Genomic DNA, 16,513 nt, shown 5'->3' with positions numbered 1-16,513 from the left:
ACATTCTCCAAAAATTCTTTGAGTGCTCTTTCTGGGAAGTACAGCTCCTTGCTGTGAGTTGTGTGTTCAAGGTACAATCAAGCTAATTACCCTTTTGGCCTATTGAGTGATAATGTCATCTTTTATTAGACTTTTTAGCCAAAAGGGAGATTTTGTATGTTTTGGTGATTACATTTTAAGAGGTGACCTTTTTATGTCGTTTTTACTATTGTTGTTGTTTGTTATTTGTGTACCAGTAGTGCTGAAGGTGTCAGTGTGCTAGGAACTATACAGTAACAGTCTAAAGAGACCTGATAGACAAAAGGGAAAGGAAATCCACAGAAAAGGTTACAGGAAATGTCTACAGCAGAGACTGAAATATAATCCAGCTTTCCTGACTCCAAAGCTTAGTGTCCTATTCACTAGACTAAAATGAAGCCAGTGGGAGCTGAGGGGACTTGGCTGCTCCCAAGATCGGGCCCCTAATGTACTACTGTCAGATGAAGGCTAATGGAACTAGATGGCTGTATTGTAGAACCTCTCTCGGGTTGAGGAGCACTTATATGAGTAACTCCATCATTGAAAGTGAGTTCCATTTCCATGTGAGAAAGGGTCTCACAATTGGGTTCATATTAATAACAATTTATATAAACAACATATTGCTCCACCAGCATAATTCTACCTCTGCATTTTCCCTTTAATGCTATTTTGTCCTACTCCAAGGGCTGTCAGTCAGCCTATTGAAGTCTTCAATAATTTCAGCAGCAGCCACAGCAGGTTACTTTCAATCAACAGTGGCAGCATCACAGCAAGCAACAAAGGCAACAAATTTCCCTTAGAGCAAGCATGCTCTGATTTCATTCAGGCACACAAATGCACTCAAAATCCCAATGCATAATCTTGCAGCCCAGCAAGACAAAGGCTACAAACTGAGTTGAAACAAAACAGATAAACAAGTCGAAACACTTTCTTCCCCTGCTGGAAAATAAAACAAATATTTACACTGGGTCTACCTACTACAGTCTTTCTTCTCTCTAAACTGAGGTCATGATTGTATTGCCATATTTCTTCTCTTTAAACTGAGGGTCTGATCCTGATAGGTGTTGAGTTCACTCTTCTGCAACTCCCTTTACTCAGTTAGAAATCCTCTACACTTTACTCACATGCTCAGCTTTTCCTGGTTTTGGAAACCTCAGTTTAAAAGCAAGCAGTTCTCCAAAGCCTCAATCTTTATTTCATTGAAACTAATTAGGCTTTTGCCTTTGAATTCAGTGGGAGCAGAAGCAGGGATCTGCATTTCACGAATATACTCGGGAGTCATAAACATCTTGGATTGGAAAAGATGATCACTGAGGTCCCTTCCAGTCGCATGAATATATTGACAAGGTGCATTATGGTGGAGATGAAGATGGAAAACAAAGTTGAAGCGACGACGCAACCTTGCTTCACTCCAGTTTTGACCCCAAATGGTTCTGTTTGATTCCCGTTGCTGAGAACCCTTGCTGACGTTGTCACGGAGAAGTCTCAAAACACTGATGAACTTGTTTGGGAACCAATTTTGGACAGGATTTTACATAGGGTTTCATGGTTTATGAAATTGAAGGCTTTAGAGAGGTTGATGAAGGCCAAATAGAGAGGTCAATTTTGCTTGTGACACTTCTGAATTTGATGTGCTGTAAAGATCATGTCTACAGTTTCTCGAGATGGTCTGAAGCCACTATGAGATTCTGGAAGAATTTCTTCTGCAAGTGGGAGACAGCAGTTAGCGAGGATATGGGAGATGACTTTCCCAGCAGTGGCCAACAATATGATGCCTCGGCAGTTTCTGCAATCAGCTTTGTCCCGCTTCTTGAAGATAGTAATAATAGCAGCTGTGCACAAATGTCCATCACAAATTTGTTGCTGCTATTTGAGCTGCTGCAAGCTCATGTGCCTGCATGTGTGGATGTACCCTTGGAGGTTTACAAGAAGAGGCTTGATAGACCTGCAATGGTTTAGAAATAATGAACCCAGCATCTATGCAGAGGATTGGACTAGATGGCCCCTGAAGTTTCTTCCAACCCTATGACTCTTTAATGATTTCAATTTATATTCAAGGTATAACTGCAAAGAAAAGAGCAAGGTAATAACATAAAGGGTTTTAAAAGAAGACACATTCGATGATGATGATGGGTGATCACTCACAAACAAGTAAGATCGTCTTCCAAGGATCTCAATAGTGAGTCCGCAGGTGGCTCCATAGCCCAATTCTAGATCCACATGTCTTGTTGCAGTGAGGGCAGGTGTTTCCAGGAAGGATGGGTACTGTGTTCCTGTGTTGGATGTTTTGATGTTCTTTTTGCCTGTTCCTCTTTTCCTCTTCTGCCTTTCAACGAGCTGTTTCAAAGTATTGAGGGCCCTCCCAAAAAGCCTTCATCCATTTTACTTGGGCCTGAGTAAGGGTCTCCCAAGTGTTGATGTCAATGTTACACCTCTTCATGTTTGCCTTCAGGGCATCTTTGAAGCACTTTGTTTGTCCTCCACTACTTCTCTGACCTTCTTTCAGCTGTGAGAAAAAGATTCTCTTTGGAAGGCAGGAGTCAGGCAAGTGAACATGCCCTGTCCAGTGAAGTTGGTTTTGGATGATCATGGCCTCAATGCTGTTGGAATTTGCTTCGGCCAAGACACTGATGTTTGTGCATCTATTCTCCCAGCTAATCCAAAGGATCTTGCAAAGGCACTGTTGGTGGTACTTTTCCAAGCTCTTGAGATGTCTTCTATATGTGATCCAAGTTTCCGAGCCAGACAGCAGAGTTGAAATGACAGCGCCTCAGTAAACCAAGAGCTTCGTTTCAGTAAGGATGTCGTGATTTAAGAAGACTCTCTTACTCGGACATCCAAAGGCTGCGCTTGCACACTTCAAGCAGTGTTGTATTTCTGCGTCAATGTCTACCTTTTGATGAAAGACGGCTTCCAAAATAGGCGAAGAGATCCATGTTCTCCACCAATTCTCCATTGATTTGAATGGAGGGGGAGAGAGTTGTTGTTTCTCCATTTGGAGCAGGTTGGTAGAGGACTTACATTTGCCTGATGTTTAGAGTTAGGTCAATATGCTCGTAGACTTCTGAAAATACATTAAGAATGGTTTGGAGGTCTGTTTCAGATTGAGCAATGACAGCATTGTCATCTGCATACTAAAGCTCCATTATGGATGTTGTCATGGTCTTCGTTTTGGACTTGAGGCTGTTGAGGTTGAGGTTGAAGATTCTGCCTGCCCATCCTATACACAATTTCAATTTCAGGTGGAAGCTTTCTGTCAATGAGCTCTAACCTAGAGTGGCCCCTGCACCCTCTACCCATTGCAGCAGTTTGGCAGTGGGGGCTGCTGCCTGGCTGTGGCCTGCTGCCACCTGAGACAGCATCCACGCCCTTGGACCTCCGGCCCCATGGCTGCATGCCTGCCAGACACAGACGGGGACCACACAGCCACCTGAGCTGTGCTACAGGCACTGCAGCAGAGCCACCTGCACCTCTGGGCCAGCTGCCAGTGTGGGTTATGGCTGCATAGTTGGCCTTTGGGCAGCACTGCTGTCATGTCTTTTGGTGTCCCCACTCTGCCATCTGGGCAGCTATCACCCAGAAGATGTGCTCCTTGCGGTGCCCCACTTTAAATGGTCAAAGCTTGTCCTCCTGCCCCAGATGGAGGTCAGCCACCTCATTTGCCCTCCAGCTGTGTCCCCAGTGCTGTTCCTGGGCAGGCTCCTTTGCCCAGGTCCCACCACTTGCCTCACAGAGATCCTGGTGTTCCTTGTTTAAAAATTGCAAATTCTGATTAAAAAACGCCCAAATTCTTTAATTAAAATACCCCAAATCCATATTCTTCTGCAATTAAAATGAAACATCACTATGTATGGAGTGATCAGTTGGGCAATTTTTTATTGATATATTTACAATTTTAAAGCAATTCAGAAGCCTACCAGTGCTTCTGTCATCATAATAAAACAAATTCTAAAATCTATGCACTTTGGCATGTGCTTTTGGTTTTTTTTTTATCATAGAAAAATCAGAGCTGTCCCTACCCCCTTTGCTCACCAGGATGTGGAACGCTGAGCAGCACTGATATGCTGGTGCCCTGCCCTTGTCCCTCACTTCCAAGCCACAGCCATGGCAGTGCACTTCACTCCTGACCGGCAGCCCCTGCCTGCCCCCTCTAGCTCCTTTTCTGCAGCAGCTCCATTCCAGCACCAGGACATGAGTCCAGCTGCAGCTGTCCAACCCACTGCTTTCTCTCTGAGCTGTGTCAGCCCTTGCTGTTCTGCTTTCTGTGCTTAGGCCCCATTGATCCCCATGCTGTTCCTAGGAAGCCCTCAACTGGGGCTCAGAGACTGGGCTGGGCAAGCCCCTTTCCTTCCAAGCTGGCCTCCTCCCTGCATAGGCTGCTCTAGGAGGGCGGGGGGCTCTAGGACTGGCTTTGTTGGTCTCTCCTACCTAAAGCAATCCCCCATCCCTGACTCCCATCTCTTTCTCTCACACACACACATCCCTGCTGCCTCCTCCACCCATCCCCCCAGCACATCACATACCCCAAGTGGTTCCTGGGACCAGGAGCCTTCCCACCCCCCCCCAGGCTGGGGCCACATGTCCCAGCACTGGTGTGGGAACAGTGCAGGGCTGCAGTGTGGGAGTTCCTCCAGCAACCATGGCTCCTACCAACAGGTCCTGTCCTGTCCTGTTCTATCTGGCAGCTAGGCAGGCAGGGTGTGAGATTTGTTGGGGGGAAGGTGTGTGGGGGAGTGTGTGGCTCCTGCCTCCATGTGCCCCATGTGCAAGTGGATCCACCCATCCCGAGCAGCACCCATCACCCCCACAAAGTCCCCCCACACACAGTCCCCCCACATCTCTGCTTACCATAGACAGAGCCTGTGTCTGAGACACTGCCCTGCTTCTATCTGCCCCAGCACGCAGCATGCTGGAGCAGCAAGGACATGCAGCAGCCATAGACACTAGGGGTGTGCGAAAAGAGTTGTATTTGATTCCATTTCAGGTTCAGCCCAATTGGGGGACAGTGATTTGATTGGTTGATTCAGATCACTGTCCCAATTTGATTTAATGCTGATTTGGAGAATCAGTGATTTGGACATAGACACAGCTTTAAATGTTTTTTCTACATACCAGGTGTGGCTCGTGAACACTGCGATGGTGGGGCGGATGGAGCATCCCATAGGAGCATGAGGGGCCCTGTGTGCTTGGTGGTGGACCCAAAAGTGGACCAGAATTACTTCCAGGTCTGCTGCCGAGCACACGGGGGACCCTACCCCCACCCACTCAGCTCAGCAATCAGCCACAGAGGGACCTCGGATTCTGCCCCAGACCCAGGAGGCACCAGTCGCTAAGCCAGAAGTGGACCGGAAGTGCTTCTGTTTCAGTTCTGGGTCCATCGCTGAGCATGCTGGGGACCCCTGTGCTCCCATGGGATGCTCCATCCCACCACTGCAGTGTTCACAAGCCGCCTGGTACCTTGAGGTATGTAGAAAAAACATTTAAAGCTGTGTCTATGTCTGAATCATTGATTCTCTCCAAATCTCTCTGTATCAATTTTGGAGGATTCTGATTCAATTCAGAGAGATTAGAGTCTCCTGATTCGATTTGGATTTGGAGATTTGGCTGCCAAGTCAAGCCAAATCTCCGCTGAATCAAATCAGTGACTGAAGCTTTGTACAGCCCTAATAGACACTGGCCACATGCTAGAGCATCTGTCTGCAGGACACAGGCTTCAATTGCTTCAGGGCACGCTCCGTGAGTCCTCTCTGCACCACTTTTCCCCAGTGTGTTATTTTGTGATACTGGGATTTCCTGGTGTTAAATTTAGAGTCTGTGCTGCAAATATGCAGTGCAGGGAACATTTTTTCATTCTTAGCATGCCTCTTGCAGTGTCTCAAACTGCTTTGAGGCACCACAATAGGCACATGTTCAGTTATCTGGATGTGGACCAATGGAGGAAATTCCAAAGCTTTCCTACATAGTTTGTTCTATTCTCTTGCTGTTCTTTCACTTACAAGGTTCTTCTTGAGATTTGTTCTAAATCTGTGTGCAGCTTAAACTATTGCTTTGCATCCTGCCCTCTCTGGCAAAGAAAAACAGTTGTTTTTCCTCTCTCTGACAGTTTTTTTCAATTATTTGAAAACTGCAAGTATTTCTCCTCTTAATCTCTCTTTTTGTAAACACTAAAATACTAGTCTTTTCATCCTGTCCATAGGTGGCTTGCATTCCTTTGTCATATTGATGCTCTTCTCTGGATCCTCCCCAGTTTTTCTATATCCTTATAAAAGAGTAGCAGCCAAACTTGGACATAGTACTCCAGCTGAGCCCTAACCAGGGCCAACTACAATGGTAATGCCACATTTTGTGCCTTGTTTACAGTACTTTTCTCAGTGCAGTATCCATAATTACACTTTTGGGGGATGGTTCATGTTGAGTTTTTGTGATCCATTCTTCCACCATTCTTCCCCAGATCCTACTAGGCATCTTACTATTAAATCAAAAAATCACCATTCTGAAGTATAATAGACAATACAGTACTAAAGAATTCTACAGACATGTGTATCTATTTCTGACATTTCTGGTTGCATCATTTTGTTAGTCCTCCTCCCTTCAAAATTTTTCATTTGTGGGGAATGGAGCAAAGTCAAGCAAATTGAAGGAGCTTGCCTATAAGACTAGAATCAACCTGATGTTATGCTGAGCCTGACAGAGGGCTCAGTGGAAGAAATAGCAGCAGGGTAGGAAATCAGAAGAACAGACAGGGGCTTCCTTTTTGAGGTAGGGCACTAAGATGCCACAGCAAATCCGAAAGAAAGCCATATGTAACCCGGGTACACCCAAGGGTGTGCCCTATTCTCAATAGGATGGGATGGGTAGGCAGGAGGGGGCGCTGTGAGAGGGAAGCCAGAATTTCGAGCAGATCCCTCTTTCCTCTACAGAGTTAGCCTAAGCCCCCAAGTTCTTAACTATATACAATTTATTGAGTTATAATATACATAAACATAAAACTAAATATCCTATACATATATTTACACAATGAACATTAACCAGCAACCAAGGTCAAACCCTAAATAACCTATTTACATCACAATACAACATTTCAATCACAAAATATAAGGCGTAAACATGAACAATCTTAATAACATCTATTCTTTAATATAGTCCCTGACCCATGACAAGGGATAGTCCTCCTTCCAATAAGGTCCCTTGGGGGGGGCGGTGTCCAGGAAGCACTATGGGACCCTCCCCTTAGGGCCTTGACTAGGCAGGGGGCTGCTCATCCAGCCCCTTCTCTGGGTTTGCCTGCTTCAAATGTCTTTCCCGTGTGTGACGCAAGGGCCCAATGACTCGCGCTTCCTCATGTGGCAGTGGTCAGGGCACAGCTCGACGGAGTCTTCTCTGCTAGAGCGCCTCTCCAGGCCTCTCCCATGCCGCTGGGCTCCTCCTCGCCCTGTGCCCCACTCTGGCCACCGAGGGCTCAGCTCCTCTCAGGTGCTGCACCACCGCTGGCTTCTAGGCACTGGGCCTCACACTGCAGCGCTACTATTTCCCCATTCCTTGCCTTCAGCACCGAGGGCTCTTTTAGCACAGGCTGGGCTCTTCAGGCTCCATCCTTCTGTCCATCATCATGTTGAGTGGCTAACCCAAGCAACCTCCACTACTCCCTGGCTCCCAAGGCTTGGGTCCATGCGCCACCCTGAGCACCGTGGGACCTGGCCGCTTGCCAGGAGATGGGGCCTCAGCTGCCTCATTCTGGCCCCCAAGGCCCTGCCGGGGTTGCAGGCTTGAGCCGCAGCTTGTGGCACCCAAAGCCTGGGCTTCGTGCACCGAACCATGCATTGTGATGGGCCTGAGCAGTCTCACAAAACTCCCAGGGCCGGATCTCCACACACCATCCCTGTGCTCCATCAGCAGCCCGAGCAGTCTCGCACTACTCCCAAGGCTGCTCCTCCAGTGGCAGGAGCCTTGGACCTATGGCCCACTGGGGGAGAGCTCCCCAGATTTTCTTGGCTCCATACTTCTTGAGTCCCTCACTGCATCTCTCTCATGGTGGGCATGCAGCTCCTTTTACATGCTCCAGGGCTCTGCTCCTGAAGTCTTCTGGACCTGACAGTTTAGTCTTCAATCAGGTCCAGAGGAGCTCTTTTCCCCCTCCCCTCAGGAAAGGGGCGTGACTATTTCTCCTGCTGCCTCCTGATTGGTGGATGGGTTCCACCATTCAAAACAGCAGGATCTCAAGCCTGGGACTCAAGCCAAGCTCTGAAAGGTGAGCCTGCTACACATATTTGCAAAAAGAGCACCATGGCAGCAGGGGAGGAATTTCCAATCCAACTAGCAAGGGATAAACAGGGCAATAGTAAGGACTCTACAAGTATGTTAGAAGTAAGAGGAAGATGAGGAAGATGTAGGTTCCTCACTGTATGCAGAATGTAATCTAATAACAGATGATGTGGAAAAGACTGAAGTATTGCATGCCTTTTATACTTAAGTTCTTGTGAATAAGGTTGGCTACTAGATGACAAGTGCATTTGGTAGCCAGGATACGGGAGGAGTTAAGCAGCCTAGAGTACCAGAAGACAGTTTAGAGACTGTTTAGAGAAGCTGGATCTTTTCAAGTCAGCAGAGCTAGATAGGATACACACTAAGGTTGTATGTAGATGAAATGAGAGGCATGTTTGCATGATGCTTTAAAGCAGGCTTAATGCTTTTGCACTGCTTTAATGGTGTCAGGGTTTGCACACCTCAGCGGTGTATTGTGTATTAATTCCAGCCACTGGAGGAAATTCGGCGGCATAATGCACTTTAAATGACTTGGGGCGCAGCAAACTAAAACTCCTTTAAGGAGTTTTAGTTTGCTGCCCCTACAGCCATGGAGTGAAGCCCGGGGCTCTGTGCAGCTCCACAGGAAGCTGTGGGGGGTTTCCCCGCACAGCTCTGCAGGAAACCCTGCAGGCAGCCTGGCAGCAGCCCAGGAATGCAGCTCCCCTCAAGAAAGCAGTGAGCCTGATCTTTTTTTTTTTTCTTTCTTCCTCCCCTGGAGCCTGCCTGCCTGCCTGAGCTGTGCGGGGGCCTGGTGCTTCCCTCCATATCTGCGGTGTCCCCTGGGACCAACCAAGCTTGGTGCCTGTGGGTGGGTGCCACCTGGTGGGGGAGGGGGGCTGCAGCTGCTGTGGAGGGAAGCATCAACACCACCTCCCCCCCACCTCCCCAGCCCAGGGACCGCTCTGCCCACCGGCAGCTCAACCTCCCCTCCCCACTGGAGAGGAGGTAAGTCAGTGGGGTGTTTGCATGACACGGGTTTAAGCAGCCCCAAATTGAAGTAGTGTTTTTTAAAACCCACTGCTTTAATTTAGCACCCCTGATTTGTCTACACACACCCTAGAGTATTGAAGAAATTGGTTAAGGTAATTTCAGAGTCATTGGTGATCATTAGGGACCTACTGAATTTGGGGTGGCTGCCTCCCAATTTTGCTGTCCAAGCGTGGCACTGGTTGCCATTTTTGTGGTGGAATTTGTCATAACCCAATGATTTTTAGTGCCTCAGCACATTGGAATTTTCCCTCCATGTGCAGCTTTCTTTGCACGGTGGATTTCTCAGCTGCAGAGAGAAATCCCCGGTGCAAAGGGTTCCCACCACACACATGTAAATTCATACCCCATTATTGGCTGATTCTAAATTATTCCTACGTGGCAGCTAGCAATTGGCTCGCTAGCCGTATAAAAGGTTAGAGCATTTCCGCCCAAGTTGGAAGACTCCTAACCATCTCGTGGAGAACTTTGAGCGTGCTGTGGAGCCTAACAAACTCCGTGTGTGTCTTGGAGGAGGACAGAGAGGCCTGATCAGCTCTTAGCCACTCCCTGTCATAGTGTAATTTGACGTATCCCCCGTGTGAAAAAGCGCTCGTGGAGTCGTATATCGACGACTCGTCTTGGTTCGGTGTGGTTCGAAAGAGATCTCACTCGTGTTTGTTTGTCTGCAACTGCAACTCAAGCAAGTTTCCTCCCTGCATTGTGACCATCGGCAGTGTAAGTAAAGCTTTCTTTATAAAACCAATACGTTTCTGTGCCTAACTCTACTCCGTCGTGGAAAAACCGCACCTGACGGTATTGTTTAATATTTTTACTCGTGATTTGGAGGATGGGATTGAATGTATGGTTAGCAAATTTGCCTAACAAATTTGCAAATAACACCAAGTTAAATGGAGTTGCAGACATCTGGAGGGTAAGACTAGGATTCAAAATTACCTTGATAAACTAAAGCAACTGCCTAAAGCTGATCAGAAGAAATTCAGCAACGATATATGCAAAGTCTTGCATTTGGGATGAAACAATTACATGCAAAATAGAGACTGGGCTACATCAGAAAGGACCTGGGGGTTACAGTGGGTCATAAACTGAGTATTAGCCAACAGTGGGCATATTTACATATGTGCTTTAATGTGTATTAATCTATTTTAATGCACATCAAAGCATCACAAAAAAACTGTGCTTTTGCTAATGCAGATTAAAATAAGCTGACACTTCTTTTCTACTACCTCACAATGGAGGTACTAAATTTAATGTGCATTACCAAAAGTGTGTTAATGAACATGCAGACACACCCAGTGTGCTCTTGATGCAAAAAAGAGCCAGTAGCATACTAGGCTGTATTAACAGAAACATCACTTGCAGATCAAGGAAACTGATTCTCCCCTTATATTTGGCATTGGTGATGCCTCACTTGGAGTACTGTATGAAGTTTTGCAGCCCATCACATTAAGAAAGATGTAGGCAAACAATAATTTTGTCACTCTCCACAGGACTCTTCTAAGAGGAATAGAAACATGACTCATATGGACAGGCAGAAACAACTAGACTTATTTAGTTTGGAGAATAGAAAACTGAGGAGGTGGGGTTGGTAACAGTCTTTAAACCTTTGAATAGAGGTTACAAGGAGGATGGAGATTGTCCTATTTTATGCAGACACAGAGACTAGACTAAGAGCAATGGTCTTAACCTGCAGCAAGGTAAATTTGAGGTTGGATATTAAGAACAGCTTTTTCTCTATGTGGATAGTTAAGCATTGGACTAGACTACTCAGACATGTTGTAGAATCTCCATTTTTGGACATTTCTAACAGCAGCTTTGACAAACTTGACTGGGATGGTTTAGTCAGGGATGATCCTGCCTTAAACTGAGAGTAGGACTAGTTGGCATCCTGAGGTCCCTTCCAAATGTACTATTCTATGATATGGCAATAAGTCCTAGGTAATGTGCTGGCTCAGCATATCCTTCCAGCAGCATCCATTCAAGGAACTCCTGTGGCTGAAAGCTAAATCTGCCAAAGAGCCATTTTGCTTCCTAGTGCCAGAACCATGTCTCTTTCCTCCAGGTGGGTGATCTGTGGGTAAGGGGGGCGGGGGGAGGGATTAGATGGCACAGAGAACTATGATTTACAATTCTTTGTGTAGCATTAAATCTGGCTTCTTATGTATTAGATGACCAGAGTCCTGTATTAATTGTATGCCACTTAAACATTGATATTTTCACAATACCTGCAAACAATAAAATAATTTTCCTTGATTGGAGGATGATGAGACATGAGTTACAGATAATAGTGCTTTGTTGTAGCTTTCCATATGCTAGAATAGATTCTCTCAGAGCTTTCTGTGAATGGTAAATGCTCACAAGCTGTGATCATGAAAAATGCCTCCTGGAAATGCAGGCTTTGCGTCTTTCTTGGATTTCCTTGACCTTTCCCACTTTACCTGGTGAGGCAGAGAGAGATGTTGACCAGAGTCTTGAAGAGCAGGGAGGCAGGAAACCCAGAAAAGTGTGGTACAATTAGAGGCCTCTTTTTTTTAATCTGGCCAATTTTTGTAGCATTTTCTGAAAGTTAGTAGGTGAATATTTCATTTTCTATAATGAAATAGTGGATATGGATTCAAGATAATAACAATGAAAATCCCTGTATGTTTGTTAGAAGCCAATATTCAGTTTAAAAAAGATTCCATAAGTTTGGATACGTGTTCAAAAAGTGATGGCTGCCATCATGGCTGATGTGCTGTGAGTGAAGAAAGGCTACCAGAATAAAATTCTTTATTTTGCAAACTCATATAAATGTTGAGCCTTTTGTTGCAAACATGACTTGGTGAATAATTCACACATTAATTGTGGAGTTACTCTGAAAATATTCAGGAGATTATTGCATGCTGATTATTCCATTCCTACATTTTCTCACTCTTTGCTAGGTCTAATTAGTTATGAATATGATTTTCTCAAATGTCACATCTATGAATAATTTTTTTTCCTGTCATTTCTCACCCTACCATCCAGCAAATCCTTGTGGTCCAATGGATAGAATTATAAACAGGCACTGTGTAGTCTGGGCTGTGACTCAGCTTGCCTGAGCTCTATTAATGGTTCTGACATGACCCTATTGTGTAACTTCAACAGTTTCGCTTCAGGGGCTGACAACCCTTAAGAGGCCATGAGCTAGAAAACACCTAGCTTCAGTCTGATGTAGGCTGGGTGGCTTCTGTGACATGTCAGGGGTTGGGGGCTTTCCCTGTGCCTGCACTGGAGCCAGGCAGCTGGGAGCTGCATCCATGCCACAGCTGCTTCTCTCAGGCCCCTGGTCCTTGGCTGCAGCATGCATACAGCTTCCAGCCTGTGGTCACTGGTGCTGGGTCTGGGCAACTTCTAACTGAGCCTGAGTGAGAGCTGGGGGGCAGGGGAGGGTGGGGCAGAGCAGGCCAGACTAGTGGATGCAGCACAAATGCAGTTTGCAACTGGTGTGGAGCTGTGCTGGAACTGGGCATCTGCTACTGCTACTTTTCCCCACTCCCACCCTCCCCTCTACTACTGCCTGCATCCTGCCCCAGTGCAGCTCCTCTCTGGCTGGAAGCTGTATATGCACCACAGCTGGGGAGCAGGGGACTGGGAGAAGCAGTGGTAGTGCAGAGAAAGGCCCTTGCTGCTGTCATGCTGCCAAAGCCACCTGTGTCAGACCAGAACCAAGAGGGCAGTGAGAAGTATTGGTGGCAGACAGCTGGAAGCTATCCAGCCCTAGTACAGCTTATTGCAGCCCAGCTCTGATGTGGGAACAAGTAAAGTGCTTCAGCTCTATGGGCTGGATCCAGCAGCTTCACAGAGCACACATTACTGATCTCTGGTTTGCTTCACCTTCTTTTGTGCCCTTTTTTCCCCATCTGCAAAGACGGTGATGATGTTACTTGTACTGTATACACTGTGAGCCAGGAAATGAGAGTCAGTCCAGGCTGGGAAGCAAGAAGCTGTCTAGCTCTTCAAGTGTATGGACTTTGCTGGAGAGGTCCTAGTGGTGGGAAGGCTTCAGCCAGAATCTGCATGGAGACAGATGCAACAACTATTGCACATGGCACTAAAGAACCAGAAGAGCTGGTATGTGAGCACTGCTGAAGTGAGGTAGAGCCTGTTCTTCCTGCCCTGTAAAAATGAAGCCACAAAAATGTTCTCCTTCCCACCATTTGGAGTCTGCTCTTAAGCACCAATAAAGATTTGCTCAACACAATATGTCATTTGCACTGCATAAAAACAAACTTGCCCTGTTCCTACCTAGGAACACCACTCAACATTTTTTAACCTCTTTTCTGCTGAAATATGTATATTACACACACTTCTCTTTTATAGGACACTCCTATAACATCTGGCTGATTTTTCTTGTCTTGTGCTGTTTTACTTAAAGGTCTTTCAGGCCACCAAAAAACCATTGGAGTAGGTAAGAAAGCAGTAAGGGGTAATTTTGCACCTTACTACTACCAACAAAACTTTCATATATATGCTGCATCCTTAGGACAGAGAAGAAGAGAAACATCAGGACAGCTGTGTTGTTCAGGAGCAGTGGTACAGTGCCCCCTGGATATTCTTACTTGGTGCTGTGCTTTAATCTGTCCCTAAAAGATCAGTCTCTTAATTATTTCCCTATGTTGGGCTACTGTTTTTGCTAGTTCCTTAGTGCTTGAAAGACACTCTGCAGGCTAATGAAGGCTTGGGAAGGCTATAATTTTACATCAATCAATACTACTGATAAATTGGCAGTCACAACAACAGACATGTCAAAATACAATAGGACATGTTGTTAGCAAAGATCCCCTACTGTTCTAGGTAGAGCTGTGTAACACAGAGGTAGAGAGAAAAAATCATTAACCAGCAAAGCTTATTTAACAGCTAATATTAGAGGGAACATAAACAACAGGTGGCCAAGTTTGGTTGTGAGAAATCATGGCTGTGGCAGTTTTTACTGCTGGGTAATGGATGTGTAGCCACCAAATAGGCTGACAAAGTACACAAAGCTATTCAGCTTGACTTCTCTTGGGACTCTGCTGAAGGGAAGATGCTACAGCTGGAAGTCAGAATAGTTCAGCCAGAAAAAGGCTGCTGAGGGGGCATGCTGGGTCACTGCGTCCCTTATGCATTTTAGCCATTTTCCCTTCTTAGCCAGTGTTTGTCAGTTGTGATCCCTCTAGTGAAGTAAGAGCTTTCAGTTGCCAGCAGGACTCTCAGCTGCTGTGATTCTGCTCTCTCTTTTCCCATTTGAGGGAGAGAGAGACATGGAGGCTGAAGTGTTAAGAGGTTTGACAAAGGTCACGAACAATCGGGCAAGAATTGGAACACCTCTCAGTCTCATGCTCAAAGTGGACTGTGATTCTTCTCAAGCCTGTTTCAAGCTACCTGCGATAAGATTCAATTGTTTTAGGCTGCCTTCTCCACTTGGGACAGGGTTATGATGCTCTCAGTACTAGTGTCTACATAAAATCTCTGCACTGCCCCACAAAGCCAGTGAGACAGTGTCATTAATGCCTGTACAGTGAATTGTATATTATATCCACTAGTGCACCTGGGTGGGCTGCAGGTGAATCTACAGTTTTTTAAATATTGCTAATGCTAACAGCCTAACTCCCATTTCACAGCTCCTTCAGTTTTACAGTAAAGTAATTCCACTAACCTGAATGCAATTGGAGTGAATAATAACAAGTAGATAAACTAGAACCAAATGATATTTACAGTATATAATAGTGTCAAATAACAAGAAAATTATAATGGACTTATTAATAAGGCCATCATTGAAGCACATTGCTAAATAACCACTCAGTGGGAACAGGGATGAACCTGCAGAAAAATGCTTGAATAATATTCCTGACCATAATGATTCCAGTTTCATTTCAGACAGGGTGCATCTACACGTTCATTAATGAATACTACTAATGTGCTTTTGCTAATGTGCATTAAATTTAGTACCTCCATTGTGAGGTATTAGAAAAAGGGACATTAGCCTATTTTAATGCACATTAGCAGAAGTGCACAATTTTTTTGTGATGCTTTAATATTCAGAAAAATAAGCTAATGTACTTTAAAGCAAACATGTAGACACACCCACATTATGTGTATTTAAATCCATTCTAGTTTTGGATACAATAGAGTTTTTAGAGAGATTGTTTGTCCCTCTGATGATCAATGATACGAATGTCTGTAATGGGTATATCTCTAGAACCTAAGCATATATTTTTAAATGTGTCCTTTATCCTATGCAAACAATTCAATCTGGCTTAGTTTTGTGAATGAGAACATTTATTGTGCGGGGAAAGGTATTATAAGTGAGGATGGATCTAAATTATAACCCCAAAGCTAGAGAGCCAAAAGAATTTAGGAAGTGTCATTTGCAGTTCAGTCCACAGTAAATAGATATCTTTTTTTTTTCTCCCAGTAAGAGGAGAGGTGAACAGCACATTTATGTGGGTTGAGGCTTCCAGTTGCACAGAATGAGCTCTTTACCTGATGATCCTTCTCATTTTAAAATAGACATGATGATAAAGATAAAAATCAGAGAGGTATTTTTCAAAATCAAGTACTGACTCATACATTGTACTCAAATAGTAAAACTACAGTGCAAAACAATCTGTAATTTATTGCTGTCATTACAACAGGGTATGTGCTGAAATCAGGAACTCTGAGGTCTTCCTGTAACTGCTTGTCAGAGGTATGTTAATGTAAAAGCTTTAATCACAGAATTACTAACTATGGATTCTAAACTACAAAAAAGCCCTATGGGAAGTTTTATAGTGCAAGGGAATGTAATCATGTTACATTAGAAGCGATTTACAGATTCCATGCACAATGAGCAATAACAAAAAATCAAAAGCTGTATAACATGGGTCTTAAATTAATGAAAATATAAAATATCTTTTTTGAAAGAAGATAGTGAGATGAGCCTGCAGTTTTTAATATATATATATATATATATATATATATATATATATTCAGCTCTAGCAAACTGTCTTTTCCCACCTCCTTATCAAAACATACCACTTCTCCATATTTTGTTGCAGTGTGCAAGTGTCAACAATGGAATACATTCTGTAAGGAAGCCTGGTAGCTGTTAAACAGAATAGACAAGCATGCAGGATTAGATTTGGCTCTTATTTACATGGGGATAATTGGAATAACTTCAGTGAAGTCACAGGAGCTCTTCTGTATTTTCATTGTGCAGCTGAGA

The sequence above is a fragment of the Alligator mississippiensis genome, chromosome 2 (genome assembly GCF_030867095.1).
Source record: "Alligator mississippiensis isolate rAllMis1 chromosome 2, rAllMis1, whole genome shotgun sequence".
In the NCBI taxonomy this organism is placed as follows: Eukaryota; Metazoa; Chordata; order Crocodylia; family Alligatoridae; genus Alligator; species Alligator mississippiensis.
The sequence above is the reverse complement of the archived record's forward strand: the minus strand, read 5'-3'. Positions refer to the sequence as shown.